The sequence below is a fragment of the Nipponia nippon genome, unplaced genomic scaffold (assembly GCF_047370975.1).
Source record: "Nipponia nippon isolate SJK-2023a ecotype South Korea unplaced genomic scaffold, ASM4737097v1 scaffold_3, whole genome shotgun sequence".
NCBI lineage: Eukaryota > Metazoa > Chordata > Aves > Pelecaniformes > Threskiornithidae > Nipponia > Nipponia nippon.
This window is the reverse complement of record NW_028262347.1, coordinates 79,094,314-79,114,880: the sequence shown is the minus strand read 5'-3', so window position 1 is coordinate 79,114,880 and position 20,567 is coordinate 79,094,314.

The window sequence follows — 20,567 nt, the reverse complement described above, 5'->3', positions numbered from 1 at the left end:
CTAACAGTCATTATGGAAAGACAGGGCACATTGACATGCTGCAAAATCCATCACAGACCAGAATCACCCAGACTTCAGCCTCGTCCTTTATTTTTGCCTTTTCTGCACTCACAGAGGGGGTGGAAGGTGATCGTGGGGGAGGGCCCTCGTCTGCACTGTACTGATTTTCAGAGGCAGTCATCCAAAAATAATATTCTCGGCCGAGTTCCTGGAGAGGGACGTTGGGGTTTTGTGGTGGGGAAAAGCTGGCAACCTTGACTCTGATCTGTAAAAATCTTCCTTCAGCCCTTACACGTTTATTGGCTTGTTTTCACACCTTGCCCTCTTTGAAGGATTATATACAGTAACACGACGCTGTCTGGAGCTTCAGATTTTTCAAAGGTGCATTCAAACTTGAAGCAACCCCTTGCCCCTCAAAAAAATAAAAAACCCCTGTCGGCTCTGCCTTGGTTGCCTTCCTAAATTTTCCCTGCCTTTTTGTTTTTGAAAGAACTGTGCCACTTATGTGTGTTCTAACATATCCCTCTTAACTCAACAAAAATGCCATATCTAAAGCTTTAACTGCCATATGTCCTATACAGACATATGAAGCATATTTCTTTTTTATTCATATTTTATTGGAAGTCTTACAAAGCATACAGAACAGATGCCAGTACATCAAATTCATCATGCCGAGCCTTGATTATACAGACCCCGAAGCCCCAACACTGCCATACAATCCTTCCTTTCAGGAAATAAAAGCCAAAGACCAGTTTTCCCGCAGGACCACTTGTGGGTATAAGCTGAAGCCCTTATTACCGGAGGTTCCTTGGATACGATTTAAAGTTTGAAAGTTCCTCATATAGCTGTTCACTCATCATAAGGTACCTCTCAAAGTCTAGGCATGCTGCTAAAAGTAGGAACACCCATCCAAAACCAGGGAAGCACTCAGCCAAATATCTGCTTCCAGCTTAGTAGCAGCAGCCTTCTCTTTCTCTCGGAGTGAGAGTGTAGCAAATGATGAGAGAGATAAGCGTACAGAGAGTGCAACGCCCCGAACATCCACCGCCAGAAGCTGCTGCGACATGCGAGGAAACGTCACTATAGTCACAATGAAACAGGGTTGTCCCCTGAATCAAGTCTACTTTGCAAGGAGGAGATACAACAGTTCCCTGAGAGCCTGATGTGCTATGACAAAATAGCAATTAAAAATAAATGAATAGAGCAGATTCTCATTGGTCTGACATTTCCTCCTATAGTTTGTGGTGTAAATCAAAGCAGGCATGACATCCTCCGAATTTTTAGATTTATTTACATGTGTTTGGGCTGACCATGTTTACTCACTAGGGGTTTCACTCCACCACTTGTTAATGCATTTGGCATGCTCTCATGTAAATACTTCTAGGATTTCAAAGGAAGGTCATTCTCTATTCCCCCCTCCATGCAGAGGGAACATGCCAGAACTATGCTGAGGATATGGAACGAGATCACTCAAGATCAGAGTCACCATGGGTGGGTAACGATGAGGTTACCCCTATGGTGTGCGTAGATGTATTCCAAACCCTCATTATAGTTATGATATATTCACAGGAACACAACAAACCCATCTTTGAAACTGTTCCTTGATTTTAAGTCTACTTGCTGCTTCATGGAAGCCACTACTGCAGTGATTTTCTGCTGATGCAATGCTAAATGGCAGCAAATGAGAGGAAAAAGGCGGGGGGGAGGGGGGAGCGGAATGGAGGAATATAGAAAAGGGAACACAAGGAAAGGATGGCGGAGGAAAATGATAGAAAACTAGGGCTCCATCATGCATTTGAGGATGTAACTTCAGAACAATTCTAAATGTCTGTTTATAAATCACTATTAGGATTCAGCTGTGTGTGTAGATCCGAACACTTACATGTCTAGCCAGGTCAGGGTAGAGTCTCTCATCAGCTTCGCTGCACTCAGAATCAGACCCTGTCAAGCCCCATGCTCCTTTTTTTGTTATCTAGAGCTTTTCGGTCAAACAAGAGCTTCTTGAAGCTCAGCCAAGCACTGGAAGTTGCAAAAATTTCAGTTTCTTGACCAAAAAAGGGTTCAGTGTTACACGAGAGAAGGGATGCCTCTATCAATTATAAAACGCCTGCACCAATTCACTTCCTCCATGAGTCCAGACAATTGCACTCGTCCTTGCAGACAATACCCTGCAATGCATAAACATCAGTTCTGATCCCATCTGACATGTATTTTTTTCATATTTATTCTGTGCTGTTGGGGGAATAAAGTCTATGTTGGTTTTTAGCTTTATTTTTTAAACTTTATGGTAAAGAGTTTTGAATTTATTTTACTTAGAATAGAATTTTCTTTCTTTTAAATACATCTGGTTAGTTGGCATAAAACATAACTATAGCTGGCTGAATCCCTAGAGTTTAAAGGAATATTTCTGGTCACAGGGGATTTAGTTCAAAATTTATTTCAGGATTATGCACTCAAGGATTAAGGGAAAATAAAATCCATGCAACACTTACTATTTTATATTTAAAATTTAGGAACTGCTTTGAAAAACCCAGCCAGCAAAGATATATTTTTTAAATTGTTAAAGATGATTGCTTATCTTTCAAGTTTTGCTGCTGAAGTTATCTTTGCAGAAACTGTACATATCTGTGAAATGCCTGTTTGCATAAAATGACAGGATTTATTGAAGCAATACTTTGAATGGGGGTTTTCGTTTGTTTTTTATTTCTTTTGAAGAATGTTCCACATCAATATCCCTAACTCTTCTTCTGTACTTAGGATAGGATTTTTGAAAGCACTTAATATTGTGTCTAACTCTAGTCCAGTTCAATCCCAGTGGTGGCTTAAATGGGAGCAGAATTAGGTCATCATAGAAGACTTCTGAAAATCCCAAGTTGATTCCTACTATTACCTCATTTAGGGTCCGATAGCTCATTTTTGCTGGGTAATGAACTAACACTCTTGAGAATACAGATTTTCAGGACTCAAGAAGAATGTAAGAGGGAGCTTTGACGTTTGGGTTGATAAAAGCTCAGAAATACTGGTCTATTACCCAGGCTTTGGTGTGAGAGACCAGCAGGAGGAGAGATGCCTGGTGTCGTACAGCTAGCGTGACAGGAGCTGGCGTAAAAAGCCGTAACTCCACTGAGACCAGCATTGTTTTTTTCAGTGAAGCTATGGCAGCTGAGCTGCTTATGTCTAGCTTAAAACAAACAACTCCGTAAACTCTACAGAGTTTATGTTATTCAATAGCATCTGACACATTTTGCCATCCTGATGGTCCTCGGGAGGAACTCCTACAGAGGCCAGTGGAAAGCCTGCCACTGACTTCAGGGGTTCAGAGAGCAGGCTTCCCATGCTATGACAAACTTCAAAGCTGCCCTGTTCCATCTTCCACATCCTTCTTTCTCTTCTGTATATAGCCAGCTCCACAGCCAACCCAAAAACCCCAGCCATACAGTCCCCAGTAGAAGCACCACCATCTGCGCACACTTCAACAAGTCACGTCTAACATGGCAATGCAAAGTGGACGGTCAGAACGTCTTTCGTCTCAAGGAACTAAACAGCAATAGATCAATAGAATAGATCGATATCAGGTCAATAAAAGTTTATAAGCCAGTTACTAATAAGCAAAACCACAAATGTAAAAAGCAGCCTGTTTCCTGGTTTCCAGCATAACATCATTTTCCCTCCACCACATTCAGCTCCAAATATTATCCGACAGCCTTCTTTCACCCAGCTCCCACTTGAGCTGACCACAGCAAAACTAGCATGTCTCCTGACCTTATTGCCAGGTGCCGATTCAGCTGAATTAGATTTTTGTATCAAACTATGCAGCTCAGACAAGGGGCACTTTTAACAGTTCTTAGAAAGCCAAACAGCAGTGCTAAGAGGGATACAGCACTTCCAGCAACTAGCAAAAATAGGAGAAGCTCAGAGAAATACATCACACCGATGAAAAGTGTGAGACTTGACAAAACCATATTTAAATGGTAGTGAGAAGGAGCCATGGTGGCACATTCAGCTCTTTGCTTCCCTTTTGGAACTGGCATTCTATAGTTGGTTTTTTTTTTTCCCCTCATCTTTAGCTAAGGTTTGATTGAAACTCATCTTAACCAAGCCCATTCACTCACCCATAGCTTCATAGCACACAGTAGTTGCGTTTGAGAAACACGAGTGGTTTTGCACAGGGTTTGTGGATATATCCGCCAGGGGGAGGAAAAATTATTTTTAGACATATCCTGATGCATCATGGTGTTTATGTAGAAAATTTAAAAACAGTTGGTCAGAGAAAATTTGACTTTTACCATGTTAGCACACGAGTGAGAGCTGACTCACATTTTTATTATCTGAGTGGGTCTCATCTACTGGAACCATCATTTCCAGTAGTCATATCTTCTCACATCATCAGTTCTTCCTCTGCATGTCTCTCCCACACATATTTCAATTTTCAAGTATCAAGAATAAGGGAAGTGGGAACACCCTATTCATTCCAGTATGCAAAATAAACCACTATTTTGGGGTTAAAATCTGAAAAGCAGTTGCAGGATATAGATAATAGTCAGTTAGCATCTCCCAACTGCTTTGTGCAAAGGTGCTGTAGAAGTCACAAAGAGAAGCCCCAGCAAGCAAAGGCTGCCATGTTTTTACCAGAGAAGTCTTTGCTAAACTATTCCAAATAAAGTAAATTATGAGTGATCTTTAAGAGACAGATGTCTTTTCACTGAGATATTTTCATGTGAACATTAATATAGCTGACAGTTTTGTTGCATGAGACAAATAATCACAGAATCATAAGCCTGGAAGACATTCGAAGACATCATGCAATGCATACTCCCACCCTGGGACAGGACCAGCCCTTGTTGGTTCTTGAAAACTCTTATCTAGCCTCTCTCATTCTCAGTGATGGCAATGACACCATTTTCCCAGGCACTCCTGTCCCAGTGATTCACTATTCTTACTATTAATTTTGTTCCTAATGTCTATTTAAACCCAGTCCTTGTCCTAACCATCACTAGTGTGAGGACCAGAGTTTTCCTTCTAACATTGCCACTTACTATTATGGAAAAAAATTTTTTTGAATAAGAGGAAACCTGATTTTAAAAAAAAATAATCCAGTACTTGAGATTTCAAAACATTAGGTTTTTTTGTTTTTTTTTTTTTTCTTTGTTTTTACGCATGTCTTCACTTACTGGTTTTAGTCAAAAGCATTATGAAAAAAGCTGTCTTCATGGTGTCTCAGAAATCCAGTCCCAATCTGAGTATGCAATAAATCAGAAAAGGCAGACTACTCTCATGGGACTAGAAGGCTGATTTCTGGACCGGAATGGTTTCAGAAAAGTTGAACTTTCAGATTCTTATCTGAACTGAGCTATTTGAGGTTTGCCCGTCACTTGCTAGTAGTCTAGCTTTTCACCTCCAGAGACTTCAGTTTAAATCCTGGTTTAGGTCACAGTGAAAATGAGTTTGGTGGTTTGCATCCTGGTGGACTTCTGTCAACATTGAAAAACCACCATACAATCCTGCACAACTGGAAATTTTTGCTTAAAAGAAAGCCTGGACTGGAATACCAGAGGTCATTACAAGTTGAGACAGAAGTGTAGTGTTATAGCTATATGGAGAATTTTGAACAGCACCTGACACAAAGAAGTCCAGTGACAAGCAATATAAATTAACTGCTAGCTTAACAGGGACATATTTATTATTTGTCCAAGCTCATAAATTTTTGATCAGTATCTTCACATATTATTCCAAAAAGTCTGATGAGAACATCATAACAAGCAATGATGACAGAGAAACCGATCTCAGACACTGTATTTTAAATTAAATTAAGTGGTTAGCAATATGCTTTACCATCATCCCCACAGAAAAGAGCTGTTAGGGAAATGATTTGTTGTACAAAAATATTTCTGTATGAAGGTGTATTAAAAAGTTTGATGCTGTTGATCTCAAGGGAAATACAGAAAATAAGGAAAGTCAAAGATAATGTTGAGTTTTTGATCAGAGTATGGATTTTACATTTACCATACTAAAAAAAAAAAACAAAACAAACAAGCCTTAAGTAAAATGAAAATTGCAAATGTCTTCCTGATCTTTCACTCCTGTTGCCCTTTTCTCCTTCAATCATACACACAAAAACTTCATTCTCAGCTGCTCTGTAGGCACATAGACACAAAATGAAGTAGAAACACTCTCATATGTAGACAGATGCTAAGCGTGAGTTTCTCAGTTCAGGTGTTCCAGAGCTGCAGATGATGACAGCAAAAGAGAGCGCTTTCCTGTAACTCAAGGAACTAAAAGCATTTTCCACCAACTATCTGAAAAAGTCCACATATGGTTTTAGACTAGATATGAAAATATTTTTTCCCCATATGAGAACATGAGGAAAAATGGAATGGGAATGAACAGCGTTTTGCACTGAGAGTTGATGTGACTTCAGCTACAGGCAGAACGCTGTGAATTCAATCATTTGTCGTGCTGGCGTTTGCAGCACAATTCATCACTGGCTACAGGTTATGTTCCAAAATCTCAACTTCTATTAAATAAAACCAGAACAATCACTCTTCCTCCCGCCTCCCTCCTGTTTGCAATAGTAGGCTTGTATTTTGGAGGGCCACCTAAATTAATACAAAATTTGTTTTCCTGAGTTTGTGGTCTGCCTTAAGCAAGACTGGAGTCATGTAAAATGTCACATGCATCTCAGCAGAACATCAACCATGAAGAAAAAGGAAGATGATGGAGTGACCCACACCATCTTAAAAAGTAGGTCCCTTCTCCAATGCTCAAAAAAAATTTAATAAATACAAAGAAACAACCCACATGAGAACTATGGCACTGATTTTATCATACATCTGTAAATGAAAACATCTATTTCTCTGATGCTATCTCAACTTTATCTATAGGTGGTTTTCTGAATAATTCAAGTTCAAGGTACATGACACCTTGACGACAGCTTTCCCATACAGTGAAATCTATTGCATAATACAGTAACCCAAAGAACATGTTCCTACAATAGTTTTCATCTACTCATTTAATTTCACAATAATATCATCTACATCCTACAGCAAAATGTCAGTTGTGGAGCTGGATCAAAATCCAACTCTCCAGCCCCTTGTAAAGGGGGCAATAGTTTTGATGGTGCAAAAAAATTAAACGATTTACTCGAAGGTAAAATTACAGGAAAGTATTATAATAGAAACAAAAGACCTGACAGAAAAGGGAACCCATTCAAAAGCTACAAGCACTGCCAGGAAAAATGCCACACAGGGCCTTCACTCTGGTGCTCCTAGAACAGGAGGGAAGAAAAGTTACAATGGGAAAACAACTTCTCCACAGAGTTAGAAAATAAAAGTGTGGAAACAAATCAGAAATAAAGAAATACCCTCAAAGTACCTGCACTGAAAAAGGACACAGAAACAGCACACCTGACTTCTGTAGGTGAGAGGACAGTCAGAAGGACAACTGATGCACAGCTGCCTATGAATCTGTCCAGGAACAAGGAAATCTCATGAACTGGAAAATATGAGATAATAGAGTCACTAATTAATTACACTATTATCATTTAATAATTTGATCCAGAGTATGACCAAACACAGTTGAGTCCAGCCTTTCACATCCATCACTATTTGCTGTCACCGCTCACAAGGCTCAGGTACCAGGATTTAACGTTTTTCGGAAAATGATCTAACAAATTATGGGCTTTATTACCTTAGAGGAGAAGTCAATCAAAATACATGTGGGGACCGAGGAGTACTTGAAAAAATGGCATTTAGACAAGAGTTGGTAGTGTTGATTCACATAAGATATCTCAAGCCCTAATGCCTTCAAGGGATGCCCTACACAGATTTCCCCAGAGACTTCAGTTTTTTGTGAGAGGCCAAAATTTTTTTCAGTGTACAAAATCAGTTAGTTTGATGTTGTGAATGAGCAACTGGATCGATTGATGGTTACTGATAATTGTTGAGATTAATTGATGTTGATTAATTGATGTTGATTAATTGATGTTACTGATAATTGTATTTCAAGTTTGGATCAATTTAGAAGGGAACAAGAGATGACTATAAATGATTTGTGAGTAAGTCACAGATGTACTTACCAGTAAGGTTTATGAGACTGTATTTTGCTGATATCCAACTACGTATCAGTTGAGGACAGGTAAAACAGTTCACATACACAGCAACAAGATTAATGAATTTATGGAAACAGTGAAATAAAAATTAATGTAAATGCAATGAAAATTAAAAACCACACATTATTCTATTTTAAAATGGGAACACAAGTAAGCAGAGCATGGTAAACAAGTAAAATGTCCTTAAAACAAAAGGCTCTTAAAAGGCTCTTCACTGCAAAAGCAAAGGTTCTACATAGTTTAAGTTCCATGTTTGCTGATGTCCACTTCAGAAACATCAGGGATCAGCTTGATGCATTTGAAGCAGTTGATCACAACCCCATTAACTGTTTATATAAAGCGTGTGTGCACAATGTAAGAGTCTGAATCTAAGCAGGCCTCATGCTGTAATGCCTTCAAGGAGAGGACTGGCCCCACTAGCAAGCTCCTGCTCCTCTGTTCATATTCCTGTTGAAAGCTTTTTTTTTTTTTTTTTTTTTATGAAAATTAATCAGAAACCTTGAGGAATTTAATGCTCCAAAAGAATCATAGTGTTTTTTTGCAAGAATATAAATTACCAGATGGGATTTCTGTACTAACTTCCAATTCAGACAATGACAGCTTGATGAAGACCTACATGCACTTTTGGGTTGATATATCTTTGTTATTGCCAATATCTTGCCATGCTGTCATGTTCAACTTAGAAGCAGATGCATTTCAGTGGCTGTAAAATGTTTTTGAGCATGTTCAGGATCTTCAACAATCTGTAGCACATAGGTCCGACACATGTAATTGAATCAGCATGGTAAACTCTTACTTCTCTTTGGATCCCGTTAATCAATCTTATTAGAATAGCCTGCTTCCAAATACAGTATAAAAGTATATCCAATGCAATTATCAGATAGTAAGTTTAAAAAACAGAGAAAGTACTTTTTCACAGAACACATAATTAAATTGTAGACCTCACTGATAGAGAAGGTTTTGGGTTTGAGTTAAAAAAAGACTTCAGATAAATCCATGGACAATACATCTGTGAGCAGCTATTAGAAACAGTAGCGCAGACTGAACATCTGGCTGAGAAAGTATCTATGCCCCTGACAGGTGGAATCTCAGAGGGTGTTGTGGGAAAATACAGTGCTACAAATGGCACCCATTGATGCCCATGCTGGAGACAAGTACTGGGCCAGGAGAACATTTCATAGGATCATAGAATCGTTAAGGTTGGAAAAGACCCTTAAGATCATCGAGTCCAACCGTCAACCTATCACTGCCAAGTCCACCACTAAACCATGTCCTCGAGCACCACGTCTACCTGTCTTTTAAATAGCTCCAGGGATGGAGACTCAACCACTTCCCTGGGCAGCCTGTTCCAGTGCCTGACTACCCTTTCAGTAAAGAAGTTTTTCCTAATATCCAACGTAAACTTCCCCTGGCACAGCTTGAGGCAGTTTCCTCTCATCCTATTGCTTGTTACTAGGGAGAAGAGAACAACCCCCACCTCGCTACAGCCTCCTTTCAGGTAGCTGTAGACAGTGATAAGGTAGTGGTAGACCTCAGCCTCCTCTTCTCCAGGCTGAACACCCCCAGTTCCCTCAGCCGCTCCTTGTAAGACTTGTGTTCTAGACCCTTCACCAACTTCGTTGCCCTTCTTTGGACATGCTCCAGCACCTCGATGTCCTTCTTGTAGTGAGGGGCCCAAAACTGAACACAGTACTCAAGGTGCAGCCTCACCAGTGCCGAGTACAGGGGTACTATCACCTCCCTGCTCCTGCTGGCCACACTATTCCTGATACAAGCCAGGATGCCATTGGCCTTCTTGGCCACCTGGGCACACTGCTGGCTCATGTTCAGGTGGTTGTCAACCAACACCCCCAGGTCCTTTTCCGCCAGACAGCTCTCCAGCCACTCCTCCCCAAGCCTGTAGCGTTGCATGGGGTTGTTGTGACCCAAGTGCAGGACCCGACACTGAGCCTTGTTGAATCTCATACAGTTGGCCCCGGCCCAACGATCCAGCCTGTCCAGGTCCCTCTGCAGGGCCTTCCTACCCTCCAGCAGATTGATCCAGCAGATCCATTTGGTGTGACTCAGCATGGAAATTATTATGGCTAGTAAGAGAACTAAGGATTTTTCAGTGAGAGAGCCTTGCATATATAGTAAGGACAATCAATATGAGACACTGTTGCTAATCTAAATAAACTTAGAGAAGCAGCAAAAGAAGTATCTAAAGGAAAATATGCAATTTCAGGGGATCCCTGTTCACACGCATGTGCTTTTTCCTCCTGTTCTGTTCAGGGGCAAGCCAATAATCAGAAAGGCAGCAAGTAGCAGTATTGGAAACAGATAGTTGCATAAAATTGCAGCCTCTCTCCATCTTTAGTCATTGTGGAAGTGCTAAGCTTTATGCTTCCAGACTGTAGCTGCAACCCAAGGAAGAGCCACTGCACATGACAAGCTTTGTCTTCAAGCCAGGAAAGGTTATAGCAAAGCTTACAATTAGACCCACCATTATTGGCTGCACACTCCACAGCCACTACACACGTTGGAATAGTTATCTTTTAAAAGAAAAAGATATGCAATCTAGTTGGCTTTTCCTTCCCCTTGCTTATCAGCCACAGCTCCAGCTAGAGTCAGTAAGAAGAAATGGAATTGCGACTATGTGGGTTTCCTGAGCAGTCCCCTCTTTCACTGCTCAGAAAGATAGGAGGTAATTTCACACGATGTGGGACAGGGTAGAGAGAAGCCTCAGTGCTGATGATCGGTTTAGCTTCAGAAAGAATCTCCTGGAGGATAAATTCAGTAATGTTGTGTTTCAATATGCATTAAGATACATCCATGTGTGTCTTAATAATCATGGTATAGAGGAGGACATACCGTGTCTGCAGTGTTGCAAAAATCACACATGCAGTAAACATGGGTAAGTTATACGTTGTAGTCAGTATTTCCTGACTATAAAGCAATTCTGTTTATTGTACACATTATTTACCCAACAGAATACTTCAGAGGCAAGAGAAGTCTGGATCTGCACACAAAATTGCTCAGATAAATACACTGTCCTACTTCTTCAAAACAACTTTTCTATTAAATTGACTCTCTAGGCCATTTCCTAATGTGATACCACAGATTTTTCAGAGTCAATGGCAAAAATGTATAAAATGTAACTCCACATAAACTATTTCAGTGCAGATTGGATGTTAAAGCGTCAAATTAGACAAACAATTAAGATTTTGTAGGCTTCACTCCCAACGATAAGAATGGCTGAATGAGCAGGATGGGGAGGAATCGGAGCGTTATGATACTTGGGTTTGTCTTTCTGCAATTACAGAGATGAATTTAGATGAAACCGTTCTGCTGTCTGTGGCTTTAATGAAGACCACTTGCCTTGCCTAATCAAAAAACCAAAAAGTATATATTTGAGAACCAAAAATATCTTGGTTTAATGACGCACATAGGCAGAAGTTTATAAGTGGGTAAACTTCCTTGCTGCACAGCCTCAGTGCACCTGTGCGACAGCTGGACTTAATCTATCGAGGACTGTATTTTGGAAGCCATTGCCGGATTTTAGGCTGGAAACTGAGTAGTGCCCCACCCAGCCATGTTCCAGTCCACAAACTACTTTTAACATTTCAGTGAGGGTAGAACAATTGTATTCTGTGGGTTAAAGAAATCCAGGGATGATTTATGTGTTGTTGGGAGTTTAAAGAGGAGAAAAGAAAACAGGCAAATTCAGCAGACAAGAAAATAACCTAACCATCTGGTCTAGTGCTGCAAACAGAAGATCTAAACTTATCGATAAATGTGATTGGTATTTGTGCTAGATTCATTACAGAACAGATAGGTACAAACAGGATTCTGATCAATACCAGCCAAGTCAATAATAATCACAGTTTCATAAGAAATAAGAGCTGTATTTCCTCCATGTCTTTCAACAGTTACATATGTGTCTCTATTTTAACAGTCTGTATCAGCAAACATACAGATTTAGGCATAAAGATCAAATACTCTGCCCAAGGGCCGAGCACAAATAACTATCAGCCAAATGACAGAACAGTAAATAAGCGAGGCTCTGAAGCCTACAGGCTTTCCCAGCAGCGATTCAGGAAACCTATCTTTGGACACTTTTTTTTTTTCCCCTCTCCCTCCAATCATGGGTAAAATCTTGATACCGCTGACCTAAGTGGAGCCAGGTTTTTAACCGTTAGCCTTACCATACAAATCCATCTGTTAAACAGATGGTATGAGATCAGGGTATGATCTCATACCTTCTTGGGCACAATATCAAACCCATGTGATCACACCCGAAGCATCTAGAGCAAAGGATCTGGATGTGACAAGAGCACCTCAGCACCACTGCTTCATTGTGAAGAGGAGCAGAGCTCTCTTTTCAGACTTGCAGAAGGCAGGTTTTTCAAATAAGTCCACAAAAATGTTGTCTTGCCTGCTCTGTAAGCTCTGAGACTCCGTGACGCTATTCCTAAGGCTAAGGGTTGGACACACTCCTTGATAAAGTGCCCGTTCTCCCTTCTAATGCTGAAGCTACTCTACTAGCATTGAGGATCACTAGACTGAGAAGTGAAACACATTGTAATGAAATGAACCAAAATTATTACTGAAAAAATAAACCCTACTTAACATTGTAATTAAACGGTCAATTTATGGCCATCTGGAAAAGTTATTCCACAAACAGTGAATCTAATCTAGTGACTTTATCCATTCAGGTGCTAACATTGCTCTATGCTCTAAGACAGCATCTTAATACTACTCAGCAACGTTCTGCTTTATATAATTGTTGGAGGATTTGTTTTCTTAACCTTCTCCTTCCATCAGCTACAGATCGACATCCTGCCTAATTCTCTGGCTCAACAGATATCTGATACAAAGTGAAGCTGCTCCTCAGGAGAGGCTGATGAAAACTTATCCCACAAGCCCTGACATCCCAGTGGATAGACATCCATCTAGGGGTGGGACCCTGGACTGCATTCCTTGTTTTGGGGCCTAATTATGTGTGACCCAAAGAGCCATCTCAGTCACAGAAATTAAGAATCCTCCTGAGTCCAGTGACCAGGACCTAGCTCTGGGAGAAGCTCTGCTTTAGATCAAACAGGTCATTCAAGGCTGAATGAAGTGGGAACACTTGCTTTTCATTTTAATGAGCGAGAGGGAGGGAAACTAGCTGCAGTTGACCTGAAGCAAGTGTTTTTTCTAAAAGTTTTGCTGAACTGGAAAATCAACTTTTCACAAAGCCCCTAATCAACACAGGCTTTCACGTTAAATACAGATGGATAAAACTCCCTATTGTATATTACTTTTTTTTTCCTTATAAATACTATTATTTTCTTCTTTTGTTCCACTTTTTCCCTGGAATTAGCCTTGCTGACACTAAACTAAAAGTTTGAGCTCAGATGGTTAGAGGTGCAAGGTGAGTCTCCTAATCCCATAGTGCAGTCAACCTATGGAAATTAGAAAACCTTCTCATTTTAAAGATTTACCAATGAGTTTCAGTTAATCAATCACAAAAGAAGGATCTCAGCCTGCATATAATTTAATGCTAAAAGGAAAGGCAACTTACCAGAAACGCGCATTTGAAAATAAAATAAGCAAACCCCCAACCCTCTGCCAAAGTAAAACAGTGAGTCGCCAAGGCTGTGGTGTGAGAAGACAAAGTCAAATTCCCGCGGTGTGAGAATGCGCATATGCCAATTACATCTGGAAACACACAACTTGTGGTATTATTTGGAGGCCGAAGGTTTCACCACAATAGAACGTGAGAGGGTCTTTCTGTTGGTGACAAGCTCTTTCACATGTCCTTGCCCTGAAAAGAAAGGAATGCCAACACACCGAGTCACTTCTGCATCTCCTGTCACCATATTTTTCTTTCCCATGCTCATCTCGGCCAGCTGTTACATTGTCCCGGCTCATCTTTATTTGAACAGCTTGATGGTATTCTGGAGCAGCAAGGCGGCCCGCCAGGCAATTCCCATCCTGATACACGGCTCTTGCTGGTCTTGGCCATATTTCATTGCATAGATTTACAGGGACAGACAAACATCTAACTTACAGATGGACAACTGATGGATAGTAAAGCTCTGCAAGTAAGTGTGGACTCTAAACTTCATTTATTCATGTTTTAGTTCTTGGTAAGGGCTTCAAAGTAAAAATTAGCGCATTTTCTAACATGATTTCCTTAATAACAGGCTCTGTAGAAATACCTTCCTTTTGCTACCATTCCCAGGAAGCAATTTCAATACAGCTTTGTGCAAATCTCATTTTTAAGTGGCAGGTCTGATTCTTCTACTCACCTACGCTTTCATGAAACAACTAGAGATTTCGACAGATAGAAGCTTAGGTGCTCACTATATTTCACCATACGTATGACCACTATATTACCATGCTATTTGTTTGCTCAAATATTTATCTTAACAATACCTCTGAATGGTAAAGAAGTGTTATTAATCTCCCATCTATAAAATAGGAACTAGGCACAGAGACGTTAAGGACCAGATACTCCCCTCCTTCCCTGTCAACCCCATGATAAAAGGCAAAGTCTGAACATAAGCATCTAATGTTCTTCAGGTGAAATTTGGACTCTCAAAGTCTGAGCACATCTTTCACAAAAACACTGTCTAGGCAAAACTTTTGTCAGTGAAAAATATATATTTAAGTACCTAAAGTTTTTCCACTGTGCTTGTACAGGACTGCAACCTTCTCATCAGAAAAGGGAGTCTTCATTCTCATCTCCTGCAAAATTGCCTATTTGGGAATTACAAATTAGGAGGAGTCCTTAGGCCTAAAATCCCTTAAGGAATCTGAGCATACCCAAACCACACTTCCTATATTGAGTTCAATACCAAACATAACAGACTTTGCTTTTAGCATCTAAAGAAAACGCATGTATATTTGGTAAACCCTCCAAAATGAAACCATAGATAAATTAGCAAGCTCGAATCACCTGAACAAAGCTTTAGATGAAATCCATCTTCAAAACAAAGGACAACAGAGATGATTTCTAAATGTGACAGGATTCAGAGCAGGTTATAGCATAGAACCAACAAAGTCCAATCTCAAAGGGGCATTCAGAGAGGAACAATGGTGACCTTCCCACAGAACATTGCCAGTATACAGGGGCACATCTACCTGCTCTGAGCTCACAACTACTTCTGGAAGAAACTCCCAGTAAATTTTGCAATAGAAAGCCTTAAAATCACAGTTCTGTCTTCTGCACACGTGCCATAAATAAAAAGTATTCACTTAATGTGCTTCAGGTTCCACCTATACCATTAGCCATTAAGGAACTTGTATGCTCAGTATGCCCTTGTCAAGTACAACAGTAATCCACTGCAAAAGCATTTTGATTTCAAGCTCATATTTCAAAGGAGGCAATGATAAACAACTAAAAAGGGAACTACAGCATTAAAAGACAAGCTGAAGTGCATTCCCAATGTTGGAGGCCCAACTGCTACCGCAGCATTATATTAAGCTCTGTTCACCCAACTCACTATGGTTTATATTATCATGCAAAACTTTGCAAAGTGAGTTCACAGCGGTTGGTCAAATGTTCCCCCTTTGGTCCAATAGCATATTACAGGAGAGTAGAGAGCAACTGAAAGTGAAACACAAAGGGAGGAACTCCTTCACTAAGGCCTCTGCCTTACCTAAATCTTCTAAATTGAGCTGAAGTTATTCTTAAATGCAAATGTATATTGCATCTTCCATAGTTTTAGCTGAACGGGAGATACCAGTGCCATTTGGGCAGAACTGAGATGGGGCAATGACTGCTTTGAGCCACAGCTTCAGGCACAGAGACAGTCCTGTTCCACAGAAAAATAGAAAAGAATAAAAAGCTGACAGCCTCAGACAGCACAAGGCTGTGTTATCCAGATGATGCAGGCACTGTAGGGATGCAGGCATAAGCAACGCCGATTCTCTGGCTCCAGGAAGGTGTAATAGCATGTGTCACTGACCCAATGCACTCGCCATCGTACTGTTCCTTTCCAAAACAGGAAACATAACTCTTGTAGAAAATTACTGCAGTCTGAAGATTATATGCATCTACTCAGGCAATTACATTCAATATTCAAAAATCTTGATTGGCATTAAGAATAGCAGATCACTTCGGCCAAGTCATCCTCTTGCCAGAAGTGACAGATCTCTCTCTCTCTCTCCGCTGCAAGCCTTGCTCTCAGCACTCCAGCCACTCATTGTGCTGTAGGTTCAGTTGCGACGGATGTTACTCGTATTGGCAACCACCAGCCCATATCATTGTGCTTCCTATGCAGCTGCTCATAACTCTAGGCCTCTCCACAGCACTGAGCCTTCAATCAAAACAAATTGTTTGTTTCTTTCTGACCACAAGAAGAAGTCTGGTTTCATCATTTGCTTTGGCTACGTCGCCTGAGTAAAAACACGCTATAATGCTAGGAACTCCACTCAGCCCTCTCCGGAGCTAAAGCCATACGGTTGCAGTTTACAGTTCTGACTGACAAAGCAAAATAATTCACAACCACTTTTGAGGCCGTGGCACTCACCAAGAAACCCTTCTTTGTATGCCTTATTCATATACTGAAGTCCTACACAAGTGTGAAGGTGAAGATACTTACTGAAGGGTTTTGAAGGATGGCATGAGAAAGGGTTTCCAAGGACGGTGTAGCGCACAATGTAGGGATACTCAAGCTAGCATGGAAATGGTAAGCCACACAGCCGGCGCAGCGTGGGGCTCCCCAGGCACCAGTTCACCCTGTCCCCAGTAACCAAGCCTCCCTAGCTCAGCCTAGGCTGCACTGCAGGGTAGGGGATCTACTTTCACTCCTCTGACAGCAGGTTGGGAACAGTAAGAGAAATAATGTTTGGAAACATATTTTCCGACTTCATGCTCCTCCTGGCTGCTGGAAGAGCCACCCTGAATCCTCATTCTTCATGTTCTGCTCGCCAATGTTGCCTCCTTTGCCTTCCACAGTCCCCGGTTCCCTGGCACATTGCCTCATTGTCAAACAGCCACCAGCAAAAACTTGTGATAAGCTTCAGCATTGGTCCAATCCCACAGCTAATGGAGACAGAGGAAAACTATACTGGACTGGGACAAATCTGTAAATTTAAACCCCCATCTTTTGTATCATCTAACGGTATGTCAAGATCGTAACACAGTCTGAAAGAGGGTAACACAATGTGGTTTCCTGAGACTGGGAGGGACTGGAGCCAGTGACCCAGGAGGTCCCATCCCTTCCCATGCTCTTCTTTTCTTTCCATGCTCCCCTCTTGCTGCCACACATCTAAATTTAGGCTGTAAACTAATTTTAAGTGTAAGGGACATGGGGTTGACTCTTTTGAGAGTCTGACACACTGTAGGAGCAGGGTAACTAAAACACAAATGCTTATGTAAATTCATCTTTGATTTTGCAATCAATTTAGTTCACTAATTTGTTACAGGGATTGGCTGAAGTAATGTGCCAGAATTTTTACTGCCTCTCTGCCATAAAACCGACAAGCGTAGGTTTTCTGTTTTTGTTTTTACTTCCTTTCAAGTGTAATAACTTCCCTTTTCATAAAATGCCAACATATTCTTTTAAAACTGTCAGGCTGCCATCAACCTGGTCATGATCCAGTGCCAGGCCATAGCCAGACAAGATGAGTTACAAGGTAATCTTTTCCCTGCCAAACAATACAAAGATATTGGCACCTTTCTCATGGCTGCAAATCAGCTCAAAGGGCCACAGAAATCAGAAACCCAAGAATGACGACTTCTTCTTTTTGGTGTTTGCCTTGTGAGGAAAGTGGCGTTCTGCAAGGAATCTAATGTTTTCATTAATAGCACACTGGCTTCTCCCCTTTCTCCAAGCCTTTTCCTCCACAAAAGTCCTGGATATGATTTTAATGAAATTGAGGATACCCTCCCCCCTCCAAGTTACACACTGGATTCCTGAAGACTGGTTTCAAGGAAATGCTACTCCCGAGATGAAATACAAAGCAGCTGCACAACTTTGGCAGGGGAGGCTGCACAAATGCCACCAAAAAGTGAATCGCTGTCTCAGCCTAACTGGAAGTGTATCAATATTCCTATTCAGGAAGGCCGTGCAGCATTGGAGACCGTCACTTACATCATGTAGAAAAAATAGTACAAAAGGCCACAGAACTGGAGTATTGACCCCATTTTTTCCGTATGACTGACATTGAAAATGGGGCTTTTCAAAGTCCATCAGCTGGTAAATCAGCACACTCAGACTTTTAAGACAGATCTTTAAAGCAGTGGTAGCTTCATGTGATTTTGAGGCTGCACCTACATTCTTTGCTGCTACAGTCCCTCCAAATTCCTGTTGCTTTTACATGATTTGAGATACATGTGGGTGGTACCAAACTTCCAGCTCCTACCTCCATCCCTCATCTGGGATTTCAAAGGAGGACACGTCAGCCTCCTAATTTCATAGTTCAGAAAGTGCATCAAGAATTATGATGAAAACAAGTGTCTCCACACAGTACTTTCTATGCCCCTTATCCTAGTAAATGCAGAACCAGCAGCTTTGTACATGCAGAGAATGGGTAGAGATTGAAGAAGATCCAGTTAGTGCTGCTGGGAGAATTTTCTTTTTTTTAACAACTTTAATTGTATGACCACTGTACACAGTCAACCTAGCAACATTAGTGCATCAGTCCTTCCTCATACCAATTTATTGAGCAGCATGGTGCTTATGGTTGCCAAGCTGAGAAAAGTTAGCCTGGACTCTGACTGCAGTCAAGCTGGTTTTCATTTGGCCTACATAGCACCACCAGTAACAGAGATTCCTGGAGCCAAACTCTGCCCTCAACTCAATGTAGATAACTCCCTGTTTCCAATAAGGTAGAACAAGGGTAAATTAAAGGCAGGATTTGCATCCACAGTAGCAAAACAGTTAACAGTGCCAAGACTTATTCCAAAACTGAGACAGCTGCACACTTTGGCAGTGCTTGCAGCAATAAAAGTAGTAAATATTAATTTCTTTCACAACAGCAAGCATATAGGGATATGTTATCAGGTATTTGCTGATAATGGTGTGTTATGAAGCGATAACGGTATGTTATGAAGCAATAATGGTATGGAGGAAAGGTGAAATTTTTTCAGAATGACTTTTCAAAGTAGAAACGTCCTCTGGAAAGCATTGGGTTAACAAATATATTACTGATATTTATTGATATTACTGATAATTACTTGCTATTAGAACAAATATGCAGGTGTATCCACACACAGTACTTGTAAAAATGCCCACGCAACAAGTATAGTATGCATCACTCTCATACTTTTTGAAAACTTGGACTATCATTGGAATTTAGTCAGCTTTGGGCTCTGCACAAACTATTTAGCAATAGACAATAGCCATTTAATAAAGGATTTGGGCAAGGTATTATCTTTGGGAAACTTGAAGAAGAATTTACAGGAGTAGCTTACAGCTCCCCAGACTGGTAAGGGTACGTAACTCTAGTATTCACAATTCTGGTGTTTGCATCTTTTAATCCAATACAAGGTATCATTAGAAAGGTAATGTTTGCAGTCACGTTAGAAATCACAAACCCCAAAGCATGCATTATGAGAGAGATGGCAGCTGAATATCAAACTCACTAATTTTAAGATACGAAGTTTGAGACAAGCACGCAGAACGTGATAGTAAAACTTTCGCAATACTGCAGCTCAATCATTCCAGAAGCATGAAAAGAATGATTAAAGAAAATAAAAAAGAGAAAGGTTACACAGCTCACTGAAAGCATGAAGTGATTTGGGAGTTTGTCTAGTTCTGCTTAGGAAGCCAAACGAACCACTCACCAAGGGAAAACGATATCCAGTAAGGAAAGAAAATCAGATGAATACACAATTTACACACCGTCTAGATAAGAGATATTTACCTTCAGATAACTTTAAATTCAACTACTGAAATCAAGTATTTCCGGTCTCCAAAACTCTTGTGACTTAGACCAACATCTTAATAGCTCTAATCCATGTAGTTGGAGATGAAAAAAAGAAAAAAAAGAAAATCAAACAGAACTTGAGGTACCTTACACTCCAACTTGATCTGTTACTGGATACACAGTGAGATAAGGTACACTCAATAAGGAAGTCCTCAGGCAATCTTCTGCCTATAGAGTACTCCAAACAAAGTAGTCCTCTTTTTCTTGCTCAGTATATTTCATTTGCAATGTTTAACTAGAAAATGGGATTATATTAAAAACAAATTTCCAGGGAGAGTTGCACTTCAGCTACACTCCAAAGCTCAGTGCAAAATATTAGACATGCAAGTTATGATGATGGAGAAACCAAATTTCCACTCTTAAATTTATATAGTATAATTAGTAACAAATCTACTCAGAAAAATATTTTAAAAAGATTTTAGTGGCTAAGCAGCACCTTCCTTTCCTATGACATAATGTTATTCTTTACATCAAATCCAACCTCACTCAATAGCTGCTTTTGATATTAAAGTGGAGCCTAGTAGCATGAAAGAATATTAAAACTGATGTAAAATTT